Genomic DNA, 17904 nt, shown 5'->3' with positions numbered 1-17904 from the left:
TCCTCCGTGATAAACATGGCTAAAGAACGCCTCAATTAGGTCACACATTGTCAAAGGGGATTGGAGAAAGGCGTTGGCATTAAATATTAAATGACAGAAAAAGGAGCCAGCGTGGAAGTTTGGATATTTGAAGCATGTTGTGAATGGGCTTCTATTCCAATGGAGTCGGCCTGAACTATGACCTTGCTATAACAACTTTTCTCCTCAAGGGGACAAATACTGAGATTGTGCACATAATGAGCTCTCAAATTAAGACTTTTCATTAATGACAAGGGACAATTATGGCGGTTAATAGCACTCGACTGTGCTGTGCACTTGGTTGCTTGATAAGAAGGTATGTCGCTGAGGGTATCGCACTGCGTCATTGACACCGTCTGTCAGCATAACAGATTAACGTTCCATTTTTAACAATCGAAACACGACTGCCATTAGCAAATCGTATCCCGGTCAACGGTTGATCGACAAAACCGTCCAAGGAAAGGAGCTCAAGTTGTATGTATTTAAACTAGGGATCGACCGATATGGGTTTTTTTTCGGGCCGATGCCGATTTTGCTTGGGCCGATATTTGTGGCCGATACTGCTTTTGCTGCCTCAATTTACATGAAAAAATGACGATGATAACAAATATTCCATGTCTCAAGGTTAAACAAATATTTATTGAAATGTAAACACTTGGGATCAACCGATATGGATTTTTTCCGGCCGATGCCGATACCGATTTTTTTTCCATCACCCTTAGACGATGCCCGATATTTGTGGCCGATACTGCTTTTGCTGCCTCAATTTACATGAAAAATGACGATGATAACAAATATTCCAGGTCTCAAGGTTAAACAAATATTTATTGAAATGTAAACACTTGGGATCGACCGATATGGATTTTTTCCGGCCGATGCCGATACCGATTTTTTTTCCATCACCCTTAGCCAATGGCCGATATTTGTGGCCGATACTGCTTTTGCTGCCTCAATTTACATGAAAAATGACGATGATAACAAATATTCCAGGTCTCAAGGTTAAACAAATATTTATTGAAATGTAAACACTTGGGATCGACCGATATGGATTTTTTCCGGCCGATGCCGATACCGATTTTTTTTCCATCACCCTTAGCCAATGGCCGATATTTGTGGCCGATACTGCTTTTGCTGCCTCAATTTACATAAAAAATTGACGATGATAACAAATATTCCAGGTCTCAAGGTTAAACAAATATTTATTGAAATGTAAACACTAGGGATTGACCGATATGGATTTTTTCCGGCCGATGCCGATAATGATTTTTTTCCATCACCCTTAGCCGATGGCCCATTTTGCTTGGGCCGATATTTGTGGCCGATACTGCTTTTGCTGCCTCAATTTACATGAAAAAATTATGATGATAACAAATATTCCAGGTCTCAAGGTTAAACAAATATTTATTGAAATGTAAACACTAGGGATTGACCGATATGGATTTTTTCCAGCCGATGCCGATACCGATTTTTTTCCATCACCCTCAGCAGATATTTGTGGCCGATACTGCTTTTGCTGCCTCAATTTACATGAAAAAATGACGATGATAACAAATATTCCAGGTCTCAAGGTTAAACAAATATTTATTGAAATGTAAACACTAGGGATCGAACGATGTGGATTTTTTCCGGCCGATGCCGATACCGATTTTTTTCCATCACCCTTAGCCGATGGCCGATTTTGCTTGGGTAGATATTTGTGGCCGATACTGCTTTTGCTGCCTCAATTTACATGAAAAAATTATGATGATAACAAATATTCCAGGTCTCAAGGTTAAACAAATATTTATTGAAATGTAAACACTAGGGATTGACCGATATGGATTTTTTCCAGCCGATGCCGATACCGATTTTTTTCCATCACCCTCAGCAGATATTTGTGGCCGATACTGCTTTTGCTGCCTCAATTTACATGAAAAAATGACGATGATAACAAATATTCCAGGTCTCAAGGTTAAACAAATATTTATTGAAATGTAAACACTAGGGATCGAACGATGTGGATTTTTTCCGGCCGATGCCAATACCGATTTTTTTCCATCACCCTTAGCCGATGGCCGATTTTGCTTGGGTAGATATTTGTGGCCGATACTGCTTTTGCTGCCTCAATTTACATGAAAAAATTATGATGATAACAAATATTCCAGGTCTCAAGGTTAAACAAATATTTATTGAAATGTAAACACTAGGGATTGACCGATATGGATTTTTTCCAGCCGATGCCGATACCGATTTTTTTCCATCACCCTTAGCAGATATTTGTGGCCGATACTGCTTTTGCTGACTCAATTTACATAAAAAAATGACGATGATAACAAATATTCCAGGTCTCAAGGTTAAACAAATATTTATTGAAATGTAAACACTAGGGATCGAACGATGTGGATTTTTTCCGGCCGATGCCGATACCGATTTTTTTCCATCACCCTTAGCCGATGGCCGATTTTGCTTGGGTAGATATTTGTGGCCGATACTGCTTTTGCTGCCTCAATTTACATGAAAAAATTATGATGATAACAAATATTCCAGGTCTCAAGGTTAAACAAATATTTATTGAAATGTAAACACTAGGGATTGACCGATATGGATTTTTTCCGGCCGATGTCGATTTTTTTCCATCACCCGTAGCCGATATTTGTGGCCGATACTGCTTTTGCTGCCTCAATTTACATGAAAAATGACGATGATAACAAATATTCCAGGTCTCAAGGTTAAACAAATATTTATTGAAATGTAAACACTAGGGATTGACCGATATGGATTTTTTCCGGCCGATACCAATTTTTTTTCCATCACCCTTAGCCGATGGCCGATTTTGCTTGGGCCGATATTTGTGGCGGATACTGCTTTTGCTGCCTCAATTTACATGAAAAAACGACAATTAACTGTTAGAGGCTAATTAAAAGTTGAAAACGTACCCTTGTTGTGAGCACAGCAACTGCGTGTGTTGCAGAGTCCTCCGGCAACACAAAGCTGCCCGACGGATGCCTGTCTGTAAATCATGCGGCGGAAAAATAAATCGGCGAACCCACGCACATATCAGCCGATACCGATCTCAAGTCAAGAACGCAAATATCGGCCGGCCGATGTATCGGTTGATCCTTAATTTAAACATGAAGCGTTGGACAACAACCCATAACGTTCAGGAGCTAATCTAATCCAGTTCATGTGCCAAATGTCGACTCTTTACTGTTGTCTCGAGTTAAAACTCAAAAGTGTTTTCAGGTTCTAGAACTGCTTGTCACACAGATAGATATTTGGGAGTCTGGTAAAGGCTTCTCTAGACATCATGAACAAAGTACATCCCATTGGTTCAGACTACTAGTCTGGTCTGTCATTATTTTCTTTTTTTTTTTTTTTTTGGTTTGAGCTCTCTTCCTCCATTTCTCCATTGATCTCTCCCACATCCCTCATAAGATAATAGACCTTGCACTGCCGTGTCATCTATTAGGGGCTCTTATATCTGGCTGTCAGGATGATATACTGTTGGTCTCTGGAAGCACAGCAAAAAGTAACTAAAACTGAGTTCGCTTTCTCTGCCACTAATAAGTTTTTAAAATTGGTCTGTTTTTTTTTTTTTTTCTTGGTTTAGTTTATTTTCTCGCTGTAAGAAATGCAAGTGAACCAAACTGCATCACAACAAACCACAAGACAGCTCGCAAATTTAATGAATACATAAATAAATACTGAAGAACATACCAGGTCCTCCATACTATTACACTACCGCTCCAAAGTTTGGGATCACTTGGAAATGTTTTTGGCCAATCAGAGATATGGCTTTTTTCTTGGCAGTCCTGCCATGAAGTCACCGCTTAAACTATACACTCTCAGATATTTGTCTTCAAGCGTTTTTCTGTCCTTGTTAGACCCAGTTTGTGCTGCTTTCTGAAGGGAGTAGTTAACAGCATGGTAAGAGATTTTAGTTTTTAGTTTAGATTTTTAGATGGGTTGTCTAATAATGTATTAGCCTTATAGAATGATTAACTTAGATTAGCAGCCATAGCAGGAGATTGATGCAGAGGACTGACAATTAGGAGGCCTCTATGCAAAAATGTAGATTGTTCTTTGAAAATCATCTGATTCATTTTAATTGTTTGTGAAATGGATAAATATGTTTGTGAAATGCATGAAAATTTGTTTTTCTTTGGAAAACAAATAAATTTGCAAGTGTTCCCAAACTTTTGAGCGGTAGTGTAAGTCACGCCTGCAATCAAAATAGTGGTAATTTTGATATGTCAACCATAGCTTGACTATATTAATCACCGCACTACCTCTATATATTCAAGTGTTTAAACGGCATTAATAAATGTCTATGATATGTATTCTTTATGCTACGATTTGAAATCCAAACACATTGAATTTACACATAGAATCACATCAGTATTGCCGATACCAGCCCAACTTGTCACCAGTATCAACTTGAAAATTAAATCAACTGTATCGCACCTCACCCCCAAGAGGAGTCTTGCATAATAAAGACAGCAACATGAAAAAAAAAATGAGAGCTTGAGTGGAGGTGACAGCCTATGATGAGACACCCGTGAGGCTACATGACAGCGATCTCCAACGCAAATGGTCCCCTGCTGGTTTGTGAAGGACTTTGCCATAGGTAAATGCCATCACTGCCACTCATACCCGCTACCAAATCAGGAGTAAAGGTCATCTAGTTACATGTGCAGTGGAAACACGCTGCTAACGTTTACCGACAATGGGTCGGTTGCAAACAAGTGCCGTTTGGTTTTAATAATATTACCATAGTAGCAGACACAGTTTTTGTAGCTTATGACCTCTGCAGAAAAGGGAAAGACAGCAATCTGAAAACAGCGACAAATGACTGGATGTGAGTGAAACACTTGGGAATAAGAGGAACCCTTTGTTTTTCTATCCACCCGGGAATTATGAAGCCTGGAGCATTAAAAAAAAATTGCTAATTCAAGAGGACCTTCACACCGTATGGTCAGACCTTAATGAAAGAGCATCAAGCGACTGAACTTTAAAAAAAAAAAAATCAACAAAACCTGGCACAGACACCGTATTATACCATCGGTCACTACTAACGGAAAATAAATCAAAATTTTTTTTCAAGTCGGCAATGATTTATTTTCAAAGTCATGTGAAACTGGGGGTAAAAATCAATCTCTTCCTTTTTATGGAAACTGTAGTGGTGGTCAATGAGGCAGCAAATGAGATGTGAGTTGTCATGTCAGTAACCCATGTAACATTTCACACTTGCATGTAGACATTACAAATCATAACACCGCTCCCACAAACTACAAGCATCTGTAATCCACACAGGGCACACGACTTGAATTCATATTTCTGTATTATAAAACGCAATATCTTTTAGCAGGGATTTCTCTATTAGTACGATATATTTATTTTTCGACGCAATCAATAGTAAACACATTGGGGAAAGATACTTGTCATGGTAACAGAACACCTAGGATGAAGTAATATCACAAAGAAGAGACGACATTGTAGGGCCCAGTGGGATACAAGTCAAATCCATCGAGTTAATATCATTTGAATTGAATCAAGTGCCTCGCGGTGACAAATTATGTCACAATACCACGGATTACACTTAAAGCGTTGTGATATTTTTTTCACATACAGGGAAAACTAATTGCCGCTATATGACCAGGGGTCGGCAACCTTTACTATGAAAAGAGCCATTTTACTTGCCCACTAAAGAAAAATAGCCTGGAGCAGCAAAACATACGTTTAAAACAACATTGTAGGGAATTTGGGGGCATCAAAGTAGTTCAGATAACAAAAAAAACGAGTTGGAGTACTCTTGCTAGTAGTATATATGTGTAAACTACTGTAAACTTATCTGATTTGTTTACTCTGACGCAAACAAGTTCCCATGCAGCAGTTTTTAAAATTATTCATTCATTCATTCATTTTCTGCCGCTTTTCCTCACGAGGGTCGCGGGGGATGCTGGAGCCTATCCCAGCTGTCTTCGGGCGAGAGGCGGGGTACACTCTGGACTGGTCGCCAGCCAATCACAGGGCACATATAGACAAACAACCATTCACACTCACATTCATACCTATGGACAATTTGGAATTGGGGTGGAATTGAACCCTGGTCTCCTAGCTGTGAGGTCTGCGCGCTAACCACTCGAACGCCGTGCCGCCACTTTTTAAAATTATCTTTAATTTATTTTTTTAGAATTGTCAAATAGCTCTGGGAAAGTATTACTTATTTTCCTTCATGTTTACGTATGTGAGAGAGAACTGAATAGCATCCTGTCTGCTCATCCAATCACCAGTCAGAATTCAGTCAGGATGCATTCACGGTCTCACACAAAGTTGGATTTTTTTTTAAACTCATTACAAAGACATGCATTAAAAAATATTCAAGCATTGCAAAGGGAGCCACAACAAAGAGGCCGAAGAGCTACATGCAGCTCTGGAGCCGCAGGTTGCTGACCCCTGCTATAGACTGTGATGACATACGTATCTTAAACCAAATTTTTGAATAGAAGTATGCCTTTGGGTTACTGGAAAGCGACCAATCTAAACTTTCATGCCCAACATTCGGTGTTACTGACACCAATTAATCGACGTTTGAATATATCGAGAAGAAAGATTGTTCACATATTTTTTTTTTTTTTCCAGAAACACAAAACTCGTGCCTTCAAAATAACAAATGCTGCTATGGACTGGAACACATAATAGCGTCATAGCTTGCGTTTTTACCGAATCCCAATTCAAACTTGCCAATCCTAGGTTTCTATTATAAAAGGTTCACAGTTCAGATTTGTTTCCTAATGCAACCATGCCGGACATATTTGTTGTCATTGCAACCTGAATGCGGTTCATCAGTCCAATCTCAGCGAAATAATCTTAGCAATGATGCAACAACATGGCCTTGGCATGCTAAATCAAGGGTTAATCGTCGTAGATTTCCTTGAGTTAAACAACATATCTTAGCATCTGTGCTGCAAAGTGTTGTGCAATGATTTTCTTCGCTATTACATGCATTTTTCGTGATGCTGCATTGTGGGCGACTTGTCTTAAAAGACTCTCTGTAGTGATTTCCAATATTTCCCAGAGTGCCTTTCAACAAACTCGCCTCGCAAGTGGTTGTTCAATGGAGCAATCTTGTTATTCGTCAATGACATGAAAGACAATATAGCTGGATGGAAAAAGTATTGTGTACTTGATTTGATATTTTAATGCTACTGGTAGGAGGAAGTAAGTGCTTGTGTTACAATAAATGGAGCCTGTGTATTGATTCTGCTCTCGCATTCTTAAATCATAACAATTGAATCACTGTTCTTATACAGTAATCCCTCCTTTATCGTGGTTGGTTCCACACTCGACTGCAATTAGCAAAATTTCGGCAAAGAAGTGGAATGGAATATTTCTGTAATTATGGCATAGAAAGTCTGTTTACGGGCGGCACGGCGGTCTAGTGGTTAGCGCGCAGACCTCACGGCTAGGAGACCAGGGTTCAATTCCACCCTCCGCCATCTCTGTGTGGAGTTTGCATGTTCTCCCCGTGCATGCGTGGGTTTTCTCCGGGTACTCCGGTTTCCTCCCACATTCCAAAAACATGCTAGGTTAATTAGCGACTCCAAATTGTCCATAGGTATGAATGTGAGTGTGCATGGTTGTTTGTCTATATGTGCCCTATGATTGGCTGGCCACCAGTCCAGGGTGTACCCCGCCTCTGGCCCGAAGACAGCTGGGATAGGCTCCAGCATCCCCCGCGACCCTCGTGAGGATAAGCGGTAAAAAATGAATGAATGAATGAATGAAAGTCTGTTTACAATATCCTAAATAGTGTATGTATTTTTAACATTAAAGACATCTAGCCCAGAAATAACACCCCTATATGCCACCTTGACTTTAATATTATCACATTTAAAGTAGATATAATCGGACAAAATGACATAGTTTACCTTGTAAGGGGGGCAGAATCGATGGTGGGCAGGAAGTGACCTCTGGGGTTCAGAGTTGAGTTTTAGCTTGTGTGTGTGCTATGGTTCTATGGTTCTAACAGAAACCCGTGTTAGTATTATGTTATTATTATTACTGTGTAGTATTGTGAAGTATTTTCCAAAGTCCCCCGTCTTAAATTACTAATTTTAAATCTTAGTTTTTGCACAGTATTGAGCCTAACAAATGTTCTGTTTGGGGTTTTTTTTTGTTTGTTGCATAACCACAAAGCTGTCAAATGACATCCATGAAGTTCTGCACTGTTGAGTGAACGTTTGTGACTGCCGGGTATGAGTGGGTATGAGTCTGCCCTACATTCTCAGTGTGCTTGCGGTCTGACTGTTTCCCCCGCAATCCTCCACGGCGCCATGCTGGGCCAGGTGATCCAACCACAGAAATCCAATCAAGCCAATCCTTTACGATCCCTCCTTGTGGTGTCCCTTGGAACGCAGCACCTCCATATGCCACATAGAGATATAAAAATAGATTGAACTTTGATGTAGGTACTGAGATGCCCAATAAACACCTCACTCCCTTTACGCCTGGCACACACATGCGAAATGAAACATTGGATCCCTTCCAGCTAGCATATGAACTGACCGGGAATTCTGACCTCTCAATAGAGGTCAATGAGATGAATTTTCCCCTTTGGGATCAACAGTGTTGGCACCAAAATCCACAAGCCCTCTTTTCCAACACTGCAAACAAAACGTCCGGGCAGTAACACAAAAAGCCCACAGAGCCTGCGAGTCCGATAACGTAGGCCTTTCATCGTCGTCCAAGTTCCACCTTTGTGGAAGATGGAGTTCAACCCCTTCCTGGACTTCAGCAGACCACCCAATAGCGCTCAGATTTCCGTCTCAAAAAATAATTGTCAGCCAATACAGTCGTTCCCAAGAGAGAGTGGGAAGAGGTGGAGAGGGTGCAAATAATTTGGGCGTCCCTTTTGAAACTCTTCTAACATCAAGAGCCGCTGCACCATAGAAGCAGGCCTGTCACACACCCTTTCTAACCAAGTGTGGAAAATGAACCCATTCTGTCATGTGAGCTCATAGTCTTGTTGTTCTGTCACTGGACATTCTGTGTCCTTACTGAAGACCGATTTACCGATCGTCACTCTGTTCATAATGGTCACCGTCTGAGTCTCTGGTCCCAGTTTATGTTTTGTTTTGTCCGACAGTGAGAAGGGAGGGAGGGGGTTCAGAGAAAAACTGGCTGATGGGACTGTTTGCGCCTCAAGCTGTGCAGCTGTCCCAATTATTACCTCTCCCGTTTCCCCTTCATCCCCATCTGCCTCTTTTGCCCTGCGCATCTATGCGCCACCCAACCGTGGATGCCACTAGTGGGTATGTGCTCTCAGGTCATCAGTCTGATGCTATAAAGAGCTCTTCAAAGAGGGATGCAGGGTCAGGGTCCCCTAGCAGTTTTCATAAGCTCCACACCGTTGTGTGTTGAATACAAAGTAGACGTTGCAGTATTGTGTCAGTTAAATTGAGTTTAAGCGGAAGGATCCGGAATTATCGCCAGTCCTGGTCAAGTCTGTAGGCTCTTTGGTGCTGACAAGGTTGTTTTCCAGACCAGGGGCACTGGGCATTACTGGATTTGGTAAGACACAGGTAGGGAAAGGAGGTAAGGGGAGTATAAAGGAAATTTTGGAAGAAAAGTAATTCACAGGAAAAATGTATTTACATTTATGGGCGTGCCAGGAGGCGGGCCATGGGTGGTATAAATTAAATTAAAACACAGTTTTGGCGGGAAGCACAAATGGAAAAGGTGCAGATTCTGGAACCTCTAAAAAGTTTTTTGTGCTGGTTATTGTGTGTAGCTTCTCTAGAGGAGTCCACAACTCAATACAAAATTTGCATAATAGCTCCAACCTAGGCGGCACGGCGGTCGAGTGGTTAGCACACAGGCCTCACAGCTAGGAGACCCGAGTTCAATTCCCTCTCTGTGTGGAGTTTGCATGTTCTCCCAGTGCATGCGTGGGTTTTCTCCGGGTACTCCGGTTTCCTCCCACATTCCAAAAACATGCTAGGTTAATTAGCGACTCCAAATTGTCCATAGGTATGAATGTGAGTGTGAATGGTTGTTTGTCTATATGTGCTCTGTGATTGGCTGGCCACCAGTCCAGGGTGTACCCCACCTCTCACCCGAAGACAGCTGGGATAGGCTCTAGCACCCCCGTGGACCCTCGTGAGGATAAGCGGTAGAAAATGAATGCATTTCTGTCTGTGGGAGGAAACCGGAGTACCCGGAGAAAAACCCACAAACACATGCAAACATGCCAAGCGGAGAATCAAACAGGTCTTCCCGATCCCTTGACTGCGTGGCCGACATGCTAACCACCCTTCCACCAACTCAAATATAAAATTTGTTTTCTGACAAAAACATTGTTTCATTTAATATTCAGTGCCTAGACATTTATACATGCAAACCAACAGCTGGTACTAAACCAGAGTCAGAGCTTTTCTTCCTGTCACTTACACACAGCAGTGACAGGGAGAAATGCAGACAAAAAAAATGTGAGTCATAGTTTTGCCAAGTTAGCAAACAATAGGAGTCCTTCGTTTATTGCAGTTAATTGGTTCCAGACCCAAACTTGATAAGTGAATTTCAGTGAAGTGGGATATTACCGTGTTTCTGGACTATAATTCACTCCGGAGTATAAGTCTCACAAGGTCAAAAATGCATAATTAAGTAGAAAATAACATATATTAGTCGCAGTGGAGTTTTACTCGCATTTATTGCAGGTAATTTATTTTAACTACTTGACCAAAACGGACATTACATCCTCTTGGAAGGCAAGTTCTACCAATAAAAGAATAGAGAACAGGCTGAATAGGTGTAAGATATGCTAACACAATGGTTATTCAGCTACACAAAAAATAAACATGAACAGAAAAGGTGTCCAGTGTTTATGGAACATACATTTTTTTATTTATAAGTCGCTCTGGAGTATAAGTTGCAGGACCGGCCAACCGATGAAAAAAAAGTGTGACTAATAGTCCGGAAAATACGGTAATACATGGAATAAATGCTCAGAAATTTTAAGAGGCACAACTGTATTTTTCTAATTTCTTTCTTAAAAACATACTTTTACCAGGCGTCATCTTATACTGCTGTAATATTTCGATCAGTCGAGTAAATTCTTGTGACAGGATGCTGCGGAGCTAATATTTCTCACTGAATTGCACCACATCACAATATCGTCTTTTTTATCCTCATTGACACACAAAATAAGCAGAGTTTGAGCTGAATATACAAAAATTAATGCCTGAGCACAATATAGAATCACAATAAGTGCCTGCAAATACTAATAAACACAGTTAGATTTAGACACAGTTACATTTAGATGCTTAGAAGTATTTCTGGACATCTCAAGCGGGCTGAGAAGAAAAAAAAAAATAATGTCATAAGACCCACTTTGCCAGCTGCAGCAGCAATAACTCCTCTGGAAACACAAGTAAGCACGAATAAGCCAGCACATGCATGAACAAAAACACATCCTCTGATGGAAAGACACCGTGGGCAGTGCAGCTTCCCTGCCGGGCCAAACAGCACCAGGGCGGCAACGCGCTTTGGAGGAGCCATCCAAGTCAGAACCTTTGACAGGTCACAACAGATGTGAGGTCAGGGCCCACTTGAAGCCATCTTTCCAACCAAATACACATTCAAAACACCCTGCCACTTGGAGCTAAAACTATGTCGCTGAAATTAGATTCTACAAAATCTACCGCCATACACGCTGGAGTGTCCAGTGTCATCAAAATCAGCCTTGATTCAAATCCGAGGCGTCCGAACGGGGCTCAATTTGCACTGTATATACCCAGCTTTAGACAGGCAGATGGAAAGGAAGACCTACTGGGGTATTTTTCCTGCTCCACTGCCAGAAAAACCATATCACCTTGGATCAGGCCAGCCGTCTCAAGCTGAGACCCACTATCCTCTCAGACTCGGCCCCGGCTTCTCTCCATGGAAACCTGCCCCTCACTCAGCCTGTGATTGGCTCTTACGATCACTGCACACACTCTTACAATGCTGATAATAATGGGTCACTGGCAGGATGAGAGCAAAAAGGAGTGATAGCAGAGAGATGCTTTTTCTACCGATTTTTGCCGTCTGAAATGCTGCAGTCTGCTGCCTTGGATGAAACAAACAAGAGTCCTTTGGGTAATTTACTGCAGATGGGCAAAGTATCCTGAAGAATCTCTAATAAGTCATATCTTCTGCAACTCATTCATATACATCCATCCACGTTTTTTGACATACTCATGTTCTTGAAAGACCACAATACGACTGTGTGCATGTCATGGCGAAATATGCTGGATCAATTCAAAATATCAAATATCAAAATATGGTCAATTGTGTGGAACTGATTGTTTATTCATTGTGTCACGCAAATGAGGCAAAATGGAGTGCGCTAGTAAACTGGTAAGGTGCTTTAGATTCACTCTCATATTGTTTGCGGTCTAAGCAGCAGCATTATCGTGATCAATAAATGTTCATAAATGTGTATATTTTCATGGTGAGAGCATAGAAAACCTGGTTACGACCTTCTAAATATGGCTTTTAACACTATTAGAGCCCTCTAGACATGAAATAACACCCCTATAGTCACATTAATAGTCACCTAATATAGTAAACATTCATTCATTCATTCATTTTCGACAGCTTATCTTCACAAGGGTCGTGGGGGTTGCTGGAGCCTATCCCAGCTGTGTTCGGGCAAGAGGTGGGGTACACCCTGGACTGGTGGCCAGCCAATCACAGGGCACATATAGACAAACGACCACTCACACTCACATTCATGCCTATGGACAATTTGGAGTCGCTAATTAACCTAGCATGTTTTTGGAATGTGGGAGGAAACCGGAGTGGAATCGAACTCGGGTCTCCTAGCTGCGAGGCCCATGTGCTAACCACTAGACAACTGTGCAGCCCCAGTACAATTCATTAATTCATTCATTTTCTCCAGCTTGTCCTCACGAGGGTCACGGGGGTGCTGGAGCCTATCCCAGCTGTGATCAGACGAGAGGCGGGGTACACCCTGGACTGGTGGCCAGCCAATCACAGGGCACATATAGACAAACAACCATTCACACTCACATGCATACCTATGGACAATTTGGAGTCGCCAATTAACCTAGAATGTTTTTGGAATGTGGGAGGAAACCGGAGTAGAACCGGAATGGAATTGAACCCGGGTCTCCTAGCTGCGAGGCCTGTGTGCTAACCACTTGTTCACCGTGCAGCCCCTCATTGAGAAACTGAAAAAAATAATATATTAATCATTAACTTAAAATGTGCCCAAACTTTTTCCCCACTGAGGATCACATAATACAAAAATATACATAATTTTTTCGGCTCATCTTTTTGCCCGACCTTCCTGTTCTTCTTGCTAATGATGGTTTCCATCTTCTGGTATAGCCAATTTTGCTCATTTTTGTCATCAAATCCTGATATTTTCTGTGCTCGACCTGCAAAATACTGACTTGCTCCCATCGGTGTTTTATTTTTTTTTATGTGGCACAGGCCCCGCATTTTGGAAACCCCTGCCACAGACTCCGAATTCCGTTTTTCCATTGCACAAAGCAAGAAGAGTCCATTAAAACACTGTGGCAACACTGCACAAATAAAAGCCACTAAACAATACAACTAAATTCCTGCCTTCCTATTCTCCTTGCATAGCTCCTACATTTGAGTTATTTACGTTTGTTGTACAAGCTCCCTTTATCCCCCCACCCAAATATAAAAAAAAAATGTTTGTTTCCTCCATTCAGCGCTCTCGTTTTCCCGAGAAAGAATAGTTCTGGAACACGGGTGTAAAAGGAGGATATAGATATATAAATACACAAAATATATATATATATATATATATATACATGCCACACTGGAGCCAATATCAAGCATTATACACACACAGTACACTGAGCCAAAACACTGTGATGCTTGAAATTAGAATGTCTTTTCATGCAAACAGAGGTGCCTGCTGTGCAGGTGACAGGCTGGTACTGCAGACCGGGATGAAATGGAAAAAAAACAAAAAAAAAAACAAATCCAAATGCTGTTTTAAATAAAACTCTATTCAGTGCAGGATTGCAACACACAACAAACTTACTAAAAACACAGCATTTGGCTTTGGCCGTGCCACTAATAGGCATATTGTTAAAAGCAGATCAAACTATGAAATGAGTCACCGCCCTTTTTGGCTCACCACACCGGATCTAACCTAACTGGCAAAGTAGCACTAATACGTTTAATGAAGTCATTAGTCCAAAAATGAAGACAGACACTGGCATAAGTCATCAACGGTTGGAGGCTGGGATGACGCCTTGTAGAAAGTGCACGACACGCAGCGCCAATGCGGTACAGCTGCCAACTTAAACCCCGTAAGCACAAACAAGAGAATGGTTGCATGGTAAATTGTGATTGCTCGTCAAGAAATCCAATCAACGCTTTTGATTTAAGTGCTTCATCAAAGTTTACGTGGCCTGGAATGAACTGCTCTGAAGTCATTCGTATTCTGGCTGATACAAAACACACACCCGCGTTTTAACTGTAAACTATAGCATCGCCACAGTGCAGGAAAGCGATGCTAACAATATTTACTTAAAATAACACGTAAGACTTGAAATACACAAACTCAGCTGTCTGGTCACATCCTGGCAATATATGTGACTCTTTACTTATTCATGAATAGATTAAGGCCGCTAACTCAATCAGTCTGCTTCACGTTACAGGGTGGACTTTATTAGAAAACATCAATGATGCATTAGTTGCCAAGGGTGTTGACTTTCAAACGTATTGGCGTCAACATTTCAGACTGAGAACACAATAGATATTGGCTGCAAATAGATCATGGCGGCACAGTACAGGTGATTCATTGCAGTCGACGGACTACAAATAAAGCATCACGTGTGTTTGGGTGTGTTTTGCCAATTCCAATTCACAAATCAGATGGAAAAAATGAAAAATGTGATGATAACCATAGAGTGGTAACATAGCAACAAAAGCGGATTCCACAAATACATTTGGTGCTACCTTTTAAACACATTATAACAGGACTGTCTGTGAATGTACTGTAGCTTGTCATTCCATCACGCCTCATTCACATCTGGGAATAACAAAAGGTAGCAGGAAGGTTCTGTTTTTCAAAAAAAAATGTCATAAGGAGGGGGCTTCCTTATGGGCGTGGCTGTAGGCGCAATACACTCTGCCCTGCTTCTCTGTTTAGGAAACAAGCTCAGGCAGATGTTATTAGAGTTGGTGATTCCCAGCAAGTAAAAAAATATTTTCATCTGTCAACGCCATTTCACACTAGACTGTTTTTGTGAACATGAACTTGAACTATCCACCAAACTGTTGCTGAAGCCAGAAACACCGTGCTCTCGCCGGGAAAGGTGCATTAATGTCGGACACAATCACATCAGGCTTCCAAGCTCCACCACACCAACGGCACCTCGGACAAAATGCATCCGACAATGAGTGCTCCTCCTCGGGCAGGTGAGTTTTGCCACACGCCTGGCTTCTCCTGAGCTCCACTGCACCAGCGGCGCTACGTTCCCACTCTCAGTTCATACGTAGACAATCTCAGGGGGACAGTTATGAAGCACTTTGAGCGTGTAACCAATCACAGTGGACCGGGCATGCCCGGAGGCGGGCAATGGGTGGAATATATTAAATTAAAACACAGTTTTGGCGGGAAGCACAAATGGAAAAGGTGCAGATTCTGGAACCTCTAAAAAGTTTTCTGTGCGGGTTATTGTGTGTAGCTTCTCTAGAGGAGTCCACAACTCAATACAAAATTGGCATAATAGGTCCAACCTCGGCGGCACTGTGGACGAGTGGTTAGTGCGCAGACCTCACTACTCGGAGACCCAGGTTCAATTCCACCCTTGGCCATCACTGTGTGGAGTTTGCATGGGTTTTCTCCGGGTACTCCGGTTTCCTCCCACATTCCAAAAACATGCTAGGTTAATTGGCGACTCCAAATTGTCCATAGGTATGAATGTGAGTGTGAATGGTTGTTTGTCTATATGTGCCCTGTGATTGGCTGGCCACCAGTCCAGGGTGTACCCCAGCTCTCGCCCGAACACAGCTGGGATAGGCTCCAGCAACCCCCACGACCCTTGTGAAGATAAGCTGTAGAAAATGAATGAATGTTTACTATATTAGGTGACTATTAAGGTGACTATAGGGGTGTTATTTCATGTCTAGAGGGCTCTAATAGTGTTAAAAGCCATATTTAGAGTTAGTGTGAATGGTTGTTTGTCTATATGTGCCCTGTGATTGGCTGGTGACAAGCGGTAGAAAATGAATGAATGAATGAAGGTCCAACCTAACGCTTCCCAAAAACCGGCATTAATTTGAGTTTAAACACTCAAAAATATGAATTAAAGTGAAACAAAAGTGTCATGATGGTCCCTGTGATTGCAGTCCAAGGTATGACTTAAATCAGCTGGGATAGGCTCCAGCATAGCTGCAACCCTTAATGACAACAAGCCGTCCGCAAAATGAATGTATGGATGAATGGGACATATTGAGAATACAAAGAGATACATAATTTGTGTCTCCCTGCGATTGCAGCCCAGTGCATTCCCCGCCTCTCACTTAAGTCAGCTGGGATAGGCTCCAGCATGGCTGCAACCCTAATAACAACAAGCCGTCTGCAAAATGGATGTATGGATGAATGGGGAATATTAAGAATACAAAGAGATACATAATTTGTGTTTGTCCCGCCTCTCACTTAAGTCAGCTGGGATAGGCTCCAGCTGACAATAAGGACACGGATGGATCATCAAACACACACCATCATGCACAACCTGAAGAGCCACCATCATCTTGCAGGCAGAGGTGATGATGGTGGGAAACCCAATGTTTATGTCAACACACAGGGGACCAGAACCACACCTCCATACCGGCAAAACACACAACATAGCATCTGTATGCACGATAACTGTATAATGGCTAAAATGCACTACAGTGCGTGGAGGTCACTTTCTATAGACGCGTAAACCACACTTGTTAGCCTATAGGCTACATGCCTTGTAGCATGCATTTAAATAAAATGCGAATAGTTCAACCAATTCAGTAAGAAGTCCGTGTTTACAGGTTCCATGCTAACAACCATGACAGTTCAGCAGACGCGCTGTAATTGTTTACATGCTGCTTGTCGTCTTCCTGGCGTGAATAAGCAACAAAAGGGGGGCGGTGAATTGAGACGTAGCGTACCAGGGGTAAGGACGGGACTGCAAATACGAAAGTATCCGAGTAGAGGCGATCGCATAACGGGACAAGAGTGGAGCCTGCTTCGGCCAAGAACACAGCAACGACAGCAACGCAGGCAACAGGCCGGGGATGCAGCGAGCGCAGACAGGCTGCAGCTGCTGCTACATGTCCGCTGCACAAAGAGAGATAAATGTCGCCTACCTGGGCGTGCTGGGACACGGGCTTCCACGGGCATCCGATCGGGTCTCAACTGGGTTGCTCCGAGAAATGAGTGGAAAGAGGCAGCCGAAGTAGGGAGGGAGGAAGCTGGGGGAAAGAATACGACCAGCGAGGTTGCACTGTGTGGATATCTGCCGGTGTCAAAGTACATGAACGATAGGGGGAGCTTGACTTCCTGTGAGTGCTTTTCAAAATAATATAACATACGTTTTGGGTTGTTTTTTTTGTTTGTTTTGCATAGCCTCTAACGTTTTCATAACATTACTCTTGCACAATATTCAGTTTGGTGTCATGTTTACAGGTTATGTATGATCAGTATATTTGCACCACCCCATTTCATATTATCATTTCATTTAGACCACTATATTAAAACAATGTTGCAATAGGTTTTTGAAAGTGTTGAATGTGTTTTTATTGACATATTTATCTTATTTGCTTTTTTTAACATGTATTTTTGCTGTTTTACATGCTCACTTTTGTGAGTCAAGTTCT

At 41.9% G+C, this 17904-nt stretch overlaps 1 protein-coding gene across 1 annotated transcript in view; it reads right to left on the bottom strand.

Moving 5' to 3' along the window:
* The window catches only part of fut8b (fucosyltransferase 8b (alpha (1,6) fucosyltransferase)), a 132235-nt gene extending 114673 nt beyond the window's left edge, over positions 1 to 17562 (bottom strand). Inside the window, exon 1 of the mRNA XM_078794538.1 lies at positions 17395 to 17562. The gene's annotated coding sequence lies outside the window, so the exon portion shown is untranslated. The remainder of the gene's footprint in view (positions 1 to 17394) is intronic.
* Positions 17563 to 17904: the final 342 nt, after the last annotated feature.

Source organism: Doryrhamphus excisus, linkage group LG11, assembly GCF_037039965.1.
Source record: "Doryrhamphus excisus strain RoL-2023G ecotype Guam linkage group LG11, RoL_Dexc_Guam_v1.1, whole genome shotgun sequence".
NCBI classification, from domain to species: domain Eukaryota; kingdom Metazoa; phylum Chordata; class Actinopteri; order Syngnathiformes; family Syngnathidae; genus Doryrhamphus; species Doryrhamphus excisus.
The sequence above is the reverse complement of the archived record's forward strand: the minus strand, read 5'-3'. Positions and strand labels throughout refer to the sequence as shown.